The following is an 8,049-nucleotide window of genomic DNA, read 5'->3' as shown; positions in this document are numbered from 1 at the left end:
CGTTTGCCGACATTTCTTTGTTCCCAATGTGTTATGTTTGCCAAAGAGAGATTTAAGAGGAACTTCTCAAAATCGTCTTAAATTCATCGTCTACATCTAATTTGATATGTTAAAATGTTCATTACATTCAATCTCACCATGATCTCATTAAATCAATTTACTAACAACTCTACATTTTGAATGATCGTATGTTGCTACCAAGACGAAAAAGTTTGCAGGTGGCGTGCTTTACTTAACCAAAGTGAACGCATTCTAAACGACAATTATATAATAACAACAATAATGATGATGAGAATTATAATGATTATGGTAGTGATGATGATCATAATGATGATGGTGGTGATGGTGAAGAAGATGGTAACGATGATGACGATGACGAATGATGAAAATGACGACAATGAATCAAGTGGCAAATTGGAAACGCAAAAACTGTATTACCCTTTTCAATAATCTCATGCCACAACAAGCTCAATATCTGGATGTTGCAGTTCAGTTCCCTATCACGTGATAGGATCTCATGTTAGCGATCATTGCGAAGACTTTAAATGTAGATGAACGTTCAGCATCGTCATTGGTAGTTTCACTCCAGTTGCAGCTTGAGCATACTCTTCTGGACATCTGTAAAGTAAGTTTCAGTCGAGATATAAGACCATGGAGCAATTAGTTTAGACTAAACTAATTCCTCCATTATAAGACCATAAACTCTTTTTTCTCTCTCTTTCGTGGAAATTTCACACACCTTTATTTCTATCTCTTTTTGTTACATTTTGATTATTTTTCCTGTCATCAATGACATAAAATATAAAATTTAAAACTAAATTGCACTTGAAAAAGGTCAGTCCACAATAGCTGACTGTAATTTTTTGAACTCATCTTTTAAACTTTTATTAGTTTCTAAGAAATACATTAGGCCTAATATATTCTTTTTCTTTAAGGTCCAAAATGTAATTTATCGAATATGTTAATATAGGGCCTACATCAAAAGAAATGTTTTCATTCCAAAATTGTACTTACACATGCACATGTATATACTGTATATATACACGTACATACATACACACCAATACCATATAGGCACATATACATATACATATACATTTTTTTTTATTTCAACAATTCCTAATTGTTTTTCTCTTATGTACAAAACAGAAAGGTAACGTATCCTGCTGATGTAATATTATTGATAATGCTAATAATTTTCCATCTTTGATCAATAATTAATATAATAATCTTTATAATAATAAAAACAAAAGTCAATAACTTTCTTATATATATATATAACACATACACACACAAACACATATATACGCACGCACACACACCCACACACACACAACCCACACCCACATTACATTCATTCACACATACATACATGCAAGACCATAAACTTTAATAAGAAAAGTGAATATCCTTGATATTACGTAGGTGGTATATAAAAACTGAACTGTTTCCTCTGTTAGAGAAACCAATCTCAACAATGCGATTCTTTGAGGATTGAAAAACATTAGTACCGTTGCCAATTATCCTACAACATAAGCCAATATTTGGTGGCGATATTTAGGCCTAATGTGTTTAGAATGAATACAAGCCTTCTTCAGTCTACTGATGGATGGGATGCAGAACCTACGTTGCGACAACCAGGCCTGTACATCATGAAACAACTGCTTCAGACCAATACAATACAACGATTTGATATAAGAAAAGTTAACATATACTATGCTGATTGTCGTCGGCATGACATACCGGTAATAGAACACCTTTGACTGAGTTTGATGAGAAGTTGCTGAATTTCACTCAAAGGAAAAAACATGCACAATTAACAATTAATCAATCAGTCAGTCTGCAGTCAATGAATCAATGAATCAATGAATCAATGAATCAATGAATCAATGAATGAGTGAATGAATGAATCAATCAATGAATCAATTCATTCAAACTTTACTTATTCTCGAAATTGCAAAATTTACAGCATGATATAAATATTCAACATATAACATTTACAAAGGATTTGTTCGATTATGAAAATTTAAAATTACAAAGAGATCGTTTTCCAACAAGTTCGAGAAGAACGTGTAAAATTTAAACATTATAAAATATAGCTAAGGAGACCTAAATGCGAATTACTTAAAATGAATTCCAAGGATTAGTTAAAATGTATAAATAAGGAATAAACACTGTTACAGTTGGTAAAAAAGCGTAAAAAAGAAATATCGTAAAAATAAAAATATAAAAATGGAATTCTAAGAGTTGTAACTAAATATGTGTGTGGTATTGGACGTACAAATTCCATTTGTCATGACGAAAGTTAGAGTGAAATGTGTTGTATAATATTTCTTAAATAATGTGACGCATTTAAATATCAGGAGTAGACATTTTAATTCATTTCTCTTGGTTAAATCAAATCAGCTAAATGTAGTGCCATAAAATCCTCTTTTGGCTTTGACGCAAGTGCAAGTAATATGACATATATAGCAAGATATAGCAATATAATAGCAAGTTTAACACGAATATCAGTCCTTCTAAATGTAAAACATTAAAAACCGCTGGTTCTGTATAAATTATAGCTGGATTGTTTTTTTTTTAATTATTATTTTATTAGAACCACCACAGCGATAATAATAATAATAATAAATATTACCTCTGTGACGTTTCTGGTCCAATCAGGTAGCTTTCTTCAGACTGATGACATGTTGGGATTGGTCCCGGCGTTGATGTTTAGTTACGCCCTCTAACGTCCGGTGTTGGACGGTAGCACATCCCCCGCGGCCCCTGTCTTTCGCTTTGCTGGCACAATATTTATTTATTAATTAAACACGTTCTATAAAAAAAATAAAAGTCGTTCATTAAAAAGGACTATAATGATGATATAGTCAAACTGTCTCCATTCTGCTAAAAAGCTTTAATCTATCCTGTCATCAAAAACATATCAACAATGGATAAAGTAGTCATTAAAATCTTAAATTACTCACATATTTTTACACTAAGAAAAAAAAAAACATGTTCATTCTATTTCGGGACCATATTCAAATACCTTAATGTGGCCTATTTAGCGTTGATTGAGCCAATGAGAGGCGAGAAAATTGTTTCATGACTTGTACAGAATCTTTATAAGTAACAAACCACGGACTTAGTAACAGCTCACGAACTGGTAAACTCGCCTACTCATCAAGAACAACTTCATAACATCTACAAACTATACAAGATGTCGAAGACTTTGGTATTTATTCTCGTCGGAATGATCGCTCTCAGCGTCATCCAGATGGTGAGTGTTGTACTCTATACTGTAAAAATATTTACATTAGGCCTATGTATCTTTGGGATCTATAGGCCGATATTGAAAATATCGATTTAGGTGATAAACTTGACCATTAATTGACTAGGGTAGTCAAGTCTCTATGAATCTACCATCACGGTGTCGACCCAAATGCCACTGACAACCAATTGTGTCTAGTCTCATGAGAAAGACAGACTTTTAAAGATGACACATTTCATTCGACCTCAAGTACTTTTACAATTGACGGGTTTGTCGGATATATTGATCGTTAAGGGCCAATAAGGCAAGATTAAGTCATAATTTTTACCAAAGAGTAAGGTGTGCGTGTATGTCTATCAAATTTATTAAACAGTTCTAATTTGGTTTACAAGCACTCTTATATACTCACTTTGATAGTCTTACATTTGTTCTTTACGTATACATATACACTTTCGTTGGATGTTACGTTGTAGACATTGTCAACAGGCCCTAAATTGTTATGTTATTGACAATAAATGTTGATTTTTGTAAATCAATACCGTAATGATTTATACTACAAGAAATACTACTATAGAATGATAGGTATATTTTATAGGCCTATATAGTGCTTTCTACAATATTCTAAGGCTTCTATTTTGGCAGCTAAAAGGACAGTTATTTTTTCATTTTTTTTTTTCAGTTTTCTTAACAGCATCTGTGGTTAAAAAAAATTAAAACTAAGGCGGATGCAGGATTTGGCGGTTGGGGGTGCGTAAGAGTCTTTACCTCAGCCCCACCACTGGGGCTGAGGTTTGAAAATACCGAGAACATGGACCTCTAGGTGCCCGGAAATTGCACTCTCATTGCTTAAAATCTTACCGGCACTGTTTCACATTAACAATACAAAACAACGATTATTTTTCTTAAGACAACTTAGGTGGGTACGATCGCAGCGTCTGCACCCCACCCCGTGCATCAATTAAGTAAGAATATGTTATAACGTAATTTCATTTTCTTCATTTTAGCAATTGCAACTATTAAGTTATTTTCGTCTGCTTATGCCAGTTTACGACTCAGTATTTTGTGTCAATGCTCCTGTGTCTGCGTTGTAGCCATTGTAACATAAGGATGAAGTATAGCCTTATGGCCTTAACTGAGATATAATTTCAAGCTAAATAAGAAATAATACATATGATTTTATATCACACAACTTGATACAACATCTGGTAATTATAAACTATTATAACACTTATCTTTAATTACTCTATATTCTTATTCTATCTTCAGTCCAGCTGCGCCGAAACTAATGAAATTGCAGGTAAGATAATTGCTATTTCAATAATATATAGGCATATTTTCATTATGTAATTTAATGTTTATAGACATGCCCCTGATTATTTTAATTACAGCTGTTCACAATATAATCTTAAATTTTGATTGATTAGGTTTCGATATTAGTCTACCAATTTATACAGATACTGTTATCACATTTTTTGTTGGACCGCAGCACATTACAGACCTAAAATATGTTAGGTTTAAATAACATCCTCTGTTTTCATTGACGTTAATGCAGAAGTGTGTGCAGACACAGAAGGGGTAGATTGTAGTGACGTAGCTGGAAATTGCGACAACGAAAAGTATGCTGACAAAATTTGGGACTGCTTCAAGACATGCGGATATTGCTGTAAGTGAAATAGAATCAGAAGCATTGTATCAATAATTACGATGAAATATCAAAGGTATTTTTCCATAGCTTGACATCATATCCATTGGAGAAGTATATTATACTGTCAATAAATATATTATCCACATTAAATTGGTAATTAAATAACGTTATAACCCTTTTAAAATTAACATTTTAACAAGTAATGACGTCATGGTCTGTAAATCGGGAGACAATTCCCTACTCAGTTTTCCAAATTAAAATTAAACAGTGTTCATTGCACTCTATGCAAAGAACCAACACCTTAATGTCCCACCATAACTCCAACAAGTCATCACATGTACTTGGTTGTGTCGTAAGCCTGGTTTCCATACAATCGCTACATGCTATCACCGACAGTTGTCGGAGACACTAATTGATTGGTTGGGATAGCTACGCAGTGTAACGATTGCACTGAAAACGTTGTAACAATTTTATGGATACCAAACTTTTATTGACAATGTGACCCTATATACTCAACTCAGACTCAAACTCCGATTCAAATGTAAATTACTTCCGCTCTTCATGTTCACGTGTGCTAGGTTATATTGGCTTTATTATCTTCGACTGATATGTACTGAATTAACAGATATGCATTAGCAATGTATTTTCTATTGTCTTGCAGCTTGAAGACGATTATTTCTTTGTTCAAGATAGTGGCATCTTCACACGACCAAACTAATTTTTAAAGAAACACCATCAACTGTTTAGTTTTTAAAGAAATCACAATGGCTGTACTGTGCGTTGCCGTGTATCAGTTTATTTAGGTTATATAATTCAAACGCCAAGACTTTGTGAGCTGTGAACTTTAATGTTGTGATGAATCCGACGGCTTACCAACTTTCCCTATTAAAATCGAGTTATAATGTAACCAGTAGGCTGATGTGCTTCTTTGATAATCACGAGCTATCCTTTACCATTTATATTATGCTTCCTTACGCTAGTAACACTATTTTAAACTTATCAATTACATCTGATCTGTTCTCTAAAGTGTATCGTATAGATTTTTTCAACCAATAAATTTTAGTTATTAAATTTTTTGTTAGCACTCTCACAGTTCAAAAATTGTAATAAAGGTCACACTATAGAACAAGTAAAGCGATTATTATTTTATTAAACGTGTTATTTTGCCAACGTTGAGATTCAAAATAAACTTCTTAAAAGTATTCTTTAATTTACTGTATTATCTAATTCATTGTTCAATCTAAAACAATCTCAAAGCAATAAACTAAAAAATATTTAATTTTCGGACGTTGTCATGAAGTGGAATGTTTCGAATTCTAGGTGGCGGGCTTTTCTTGGTAAGAGGTAAGTCCCCCAACATTACGAAAATAATAACGATAATTTTCTAACTCGATGTTTTATGCCACGACCTTTGAAATATTCTCGCTAATTCTCATTCGGCTGTCGGTTTATCAGTGTTTAAATTTTGACTAGCATGTATATGGAAGTACAACCGAGTTTATTTTAAATATTAGGCCTAATATAATAATTACTGTCTCTTATACACATCTAGATGTGTATAAGAGACAGATATAATATTGTATCAATGACGACAGTGATACTTCAACATCAATGATTAATGTAGCTCTTTTGCAAAAAAAATAAATCATTTCCATGAAATCCGATGTTAAACACTCAGGGCCTGGACATGATTAACTAAAATAATAAAAATAATAATATAATACAGTAATGTCATAATAGGTTATCAACAATTACAAACACAGTATTTGATAGTCTTATACTACTTACACAATAATACTGCGGCTCAAAAAATTGTAATCGGTCAATATTCCAATAAACGCCTGGGGTATTAGGGCATTGTTGATTTAGCCAATGAGAGAGGCAAGATTATTATTTTAATGACCAGTAAATATCCTTTATAAGTAATGGACCACGGACTGAGTGACACTACTCACAAACTGACAAAATTTGTCTACAGTTTACCAAAAATCTCCTATTGTCTCCAAATTATACAAGATGTCGAAGACTTTGGTATTTATCCTCGTCGGAATGATCGCTCTTAGCGTTATCCAGATGGTGAGTGTTGTACTTTAGGTGATATTTACTCAGTGCAATTCCTAAAAATTTGAAAAATAATTGATCTAATTCTGTAGAAACTATATTTTCTATAGATTGTTGTAAAGCACTATTGTTTAGCTTTAGACAGCTTGTAAATTAAAATAGAAATCCATATACTTTATAATAATCACTGACTAGACTTTTAAATATTGATACATCATTTATAATTGTAATTTACTGTATCATCAGATACAATATGCACGTTTACTGTATTCAAAAACACTCAGATACTAATTAGAATTATTTCCTCAAATATTCCACATTGGCAAACAGGGTATAATATATATAAAGTTATGGAGTATTGTGCAGGAGAACGCATATTAATTAATTTTTTAAATGTTTATTTTTGATGTCCCAACTTGTGAGGTTCCAAACATGATCAGCTCTGTCATTTATTATTTTAGTTTATTTTGTTTATTTCTTTATTTTTTTTTTCTCCTCAGTCAAACTGCGATAATGGAGTTGAAGGTAAGAATATATATATATTGTTAAAATAATTTGTATATGTAAGGTATGTGTCTAATTATTGTAATTGAACGTATTAAGTTGTACGTCTTAAGCAGCATGACTTGGGATATTAAAAAAAAACACCAATATTGACTTATATTATCATTTAACTGATTAATGATTGAAAATAAGGCTGATAAACCGCAAATAGAATAATTCAAATAAGCGTCGCGGTGCTTAAAACATTTTTAGGCTCAGTGCGACATACATTCGAGAGCGGAGCTTGTACATTATTATAGTGCTAAAATGGTCACAGACCCCTATAATAACTTTTAAGATACATACAATTTTAGATGATAAGCATGTGATATTTTCATATTGCCTTTAATTTATCTTTCTATTTTTGCTTTCGATGTGAAGTGTGTAAAGATACAGAGGGCGTAGATTGTGCTGCCATAGCTGGCGAGTGTGACAATGAGAAAAACTCTGAAAAAGTATACGACTGCTTCAAGACATGCGGATATTGCTGTGAGTGAATATATGATATATATATATATATATATATATAGATATATATATATATCTA

The 8,049-nt window shown here is 32.2% G+C and overlaps 2 long non-coding RNA genes across 2 annotated transcripts in view; both read left to right on the top strand.

Annotated features, from left to right (window-relative positions):
- The first annotated feature begins 3,107 nt into the window (after positions 1-3,107).
- On the top strand, positions 3,108-6,100 carry LOC117114400. The gene is made up of 4 exons (XR_004446354.1): positions 3,108-3,262; positions 4,520-4,550; positions 4,806-4,916; positions 5,560-6,100. It is a non-coding gene; the product is annotated as an uncharacterized LOC117114400 (long non-coding RNA).
- A 720-nt stretch (positions 6,101-6,820) lies between these two features.
- LOC117114376 overlaps positions 6,821-8,049 on the top strand; it is a 2,163-nt gene continuing 934 nt past the window's right edge. The window contains exons 1-3 of the long non-coding RNA XR_004446351.1: positions 6,821-6,974; positions 7,460-7,484; positions 7,884-7,991. This is a non-coding gene — a long non-coding RNA (uncharacterized LOC117114376). The remainder of the gene's footprint in view (positions 6,975-7,459; positions 7,485-7,883; positions 7,992-8,049) is intronic.

Source organism: Anneissia japonica, unplaced genomic scaffold (assembly GCF_011630105.1).
Source record: "Anneissia japonica isolate Jap-2015-1 unplaced genomic scaffold, ASM1163010v1 scaffold1231_len1163931_cov198, whole genome shotgun sequence".
NCBI classification, from domain to species: domain Eukaryota; kingdom Metazoa; phylum Echinodermata; class Crinoidea; order Comatulida; family Comatulidae; genus Anneissia; species Anneissia japonica.
Note: the sequence above shows the minus strand (reverse complement) of the source record. Positions and strands in the feature narration are given on the sequence as shown.